The sequence below is a fragment of the Olea europaea genome, unplaced genomic scaffold (genome assembly GCF_002742605.1).
Source record: "Olea europaea var. sylvestris unplaced genomic scaffold, O_europaea_v1 scaffold729, whole genome shotgun sequence".
NCBI lineage: Eukaryota > Viridiplantae > Streptophyta > Magnoliopsida > Lamiales > Oleaceae > Olea > Olea europaea.
In genome coordinates, this window is record NW_019265692.1 from 26,470 (window position 1) to 30,155 (window position 3,686).

Here is a 3,686-nt window from a genome sequence, read left to right on the forward strand (position 1 = left end):
GTAGCATAGGTCTTTCGGCCCTGGTTGAGCACTGTCTGGACCTCATGTGGAAAAACCGATGATGGAATTGGGTCCGTAACAAAATTCCCCACATTCTGGTGAAGTGTCACCGGCGCGTGACCACCACGCGCCGGTCGTTAACCGACCGTTGACCGGCGGCGATTTTCCAACGGTGTCAGAAAATTATGATTTTTCTAAGGCAGATGCGGAATTTCATGCTGATCATCACGGTATGTTCTGTTTTTCGAAACGAGTTCAGGATTGGCCGGAATCTGCGATTTTCCGAGCGACTGGCCGGAAATTGCGATCGCCGGTGAGGGCGCGTCCGGAGTCGGAATTGGATGATTTTTTAGTCGAAGGTTCACCTTTTCATGGGTAATATGATGGTTAGGCGCGTGTCCCTGTTTGAGCTCTGTGGAAGGATTAATTGAAAAATCAATTTTTGGCCCCTCGGGATCCGATCTGTCAATTTCGGGCGATTTGGATGAAATCTCTACCACCCCCAGGGTTTTCGGCCCTTCTGGAAACCTCCTTCTAGCTCTCTAGTACGAGCTGTCCCAGATGATGTTCCAACTTTTTCCTTCCCTTTTAAGGTTCATTTCGATGACATCCAACAAGAGAAGAAGAATTTTCAATATCAAAACCCAAGAGTGTAATGAATTAGGCATAAAGAAAAAATAATAGAGTAGACTGTGACACAAGAATCTCCTAAACTTACTACACAATGCAGGTTTAACATATTGGTATGCATTATTCAACAATTGAGATTGAAGATGGTAGAAAAATTGCACCAATAATAAAAACTAACAAAATTAGGCCCAAACATGCACTTTAAGAAATTTTAACCTATGACTAAGTGAGGACTTTCACCCCGGGCATCACCAAGAAATATCAAAAATTTTCTTGGGCAACCTCTGGTATATGGAAGTATTCAATGTAGTCTAGCACATATTCAAATTTCAAGTTGATCGGAGGTCGTTTGGTGAGGTAAATGAAGGGGCCAAGTAGGTGACGTAGGGTGTTATGACCTAGCCATGTCGTGCCTACGCGTGTACAATTTGGAATTTTGTGTTTTCCAAAGCCTTTTCTGTGATATCTCATCACCCAAATGCTATTAACTCAGTTGGAATGCACCATGAAAGCAAAGTTTACAAAATTGCATAAAACTCGTCGCTTCGGCATTTTATCGAACTTGTGGTGTGCATAGTGAAATTTTAATAACTTGATAATTGATGCTTTCTAGTCTAACTCCCATTTTCACATATCAATCACAAACATAACAAAACACTCAATCTTCACCAATTACTGAAAATCAAGACAAACCAAATCCCCAAATTCAAAATTTTTAGAGTAGAGTATAGAGCACTTACCTTGAAATTTTGTGTAAAATTGGAAGATTGGAAATCCCTACTCACTCCAATGTTTGATAAAGCAAAGATTTGTGCAATATATTGTGTTTTGTGTTCAGCGAGAGAGAGAGATAGAAAACCGTGAGGAAATGTGCGTGAATCTTGTGGAGTTCTCATGTGTTGAGAGTGTGAGAGATGGAAAACCCGGTATGGGTGTGTGAGTATGAGTGCCATGTGTTCAAACTAAAATTCTTTTTTTTCAAATTACTCTATGCGACCGCATAGAGCTTATGCTTCGGTTGCATAGAGCAAAATAGCAGGGCCATTTTAGGCACCGCCTCTTGCCATGCGATTGCAAAGTAGGTATGCCTATGCGGTCGCATAGATTACCTGCCAATTTTTATTTTTTTTGGAAAGAAACTTTATTATGCATATGAAAAATAAATAACGCAATTGATCCCCCAAATAAAAAAAAATTGACTTAGCTCAAATTTACCTTAAAAGTTGGTTTTCGATTGGTGAATTTGCCGACCTTCCCATGCTCCCACACTTTTCCAAAAACACATTTTTAAACCATATGGGTGATGTGTAGGCCATAGGCTTAATGTCAAAACCGATTTTGAGTTCGTATTCACGCAATGACCTTTAAAATTTTGAAAAACAAACATTTGCCACGAAATGCGTGAATTTCACACCCAATTAGTCTTAACTTGTGCTCAATCCTAGGGACTCGTGTGAATAGTGCTTAAACTCTTTTAAAATGCATGGATGATCGATGATCTACATATAAAAAAATGTAAACATGAAATTGAAAAAATTTCTATACTAATGCAGATAAACAAAATAAACCAAAAGGATATAGTAAGTTGCCTCCCACCCAGCGCTATGTTTTAGTCGATAGCTCGACTTTCCCACTTCTGTTTTAAGTAAGTGTCCGAAGTTGAATGATGGACTTTTGCTTGGAGAAGTCACCGTCCCAATAGTATTTCAGCCTTTGCCCATTAACTGTGAAGGCACCATTCGTTTCATGGCTGACTTGTATGGCTTCATATGGCAGAACTTTTGTGACAGTGTAAGGACTTATCTCGGGAAGAGCTTGAGTCCCGAGTTATACAACAAAACTTTCTGCCCCACTTCGAACTCTTGCCTTTGAATGTATAGGTCATGCCACTTTTTAGTGCATTATTTGTAAAGCTTCGAGTTTTCATATGCTTCCATCCTAAATTCATCTAACTCATTGAATTGTAGTAAACGCTTTTCACTAGTGGCCTTCAAATCCATATTCAACTGTTTCATAGCCTAGTATGCACGGTGTTCTATTTTTAGTGGGAGATGGAACGCTTTCCCCACAATGCATTGTCCAACTTTTTAGACCAGTCATTTCGAGATGAATTCACTGTCACCTCAAGGATTCTCTTCAACTGTCGGTTGGACACTTCAACTTGCCCGCTGATTTGTGGATGATATGGGGTTGCTATAAGGTGTTTGACCCCATACTTACTCAGTAATTGCTCAAATTGGCGATTGTAGAAGTATTTGCGCACGTCACTGATTATTTTCCATGGTGTACCATATCTGGTAAAGATGTGTTTTTCAAGAACATGATCACCACCTTTGCATCGTTTGTTGGCAATGTAACTACTTTCACCCATTTAGATACATAGTCGACTACAACCAAGATGTACTGATTTGAAAACGATGGGAAAACGGTCCCATAAAGTTGATTCCCCAAACGTCAAATATCTCAACTTCCAATATATTGTTAAGTGGCATTTCGTTCCTTCTCGAGATATTCCCAGTGCGTTGACATCTATCACACCTCTTGACATACTTAAAGGCGTCTCTGAACAATGTAGGCTAATAAAACCCAAACTGTAAAATCTTTGTAGCAGTCTTTGAAGCTCCAAAGTGTCCCGCATAGGCAGATGAATGACAATGCTCAAGAATCTCGGGTACTTCATCTTCAGGTGTGCACCTTCTCACAATTTGATCGATCCCTCGCCTACAGAGAATGGGATCTTCCCAAAAATAGTACTTCAGTTCGGCAAAAAGCATTTTCGTCTGGTGACTTAAGTAATTTAGCGGTGGAATAGACTTAGCTAAATAGTTGACAATATCAGCATACCAGGGTGCTTCTTCAACACTCAACATTTGCTTGTCCGGGGAAATCTCATTGATATCCACTGATTTATCGATCTCTCTCGACTCCAATCGAGATAGGTGATCTGCCACTACATTTTCACTACCCTTTTTGTCCCTGATTTCAATTTCGAATTCTTGTAGTAGTAATACCCAACGGATTAATCTCGACTTAGCATCCTTCTTTGTCATCAGATA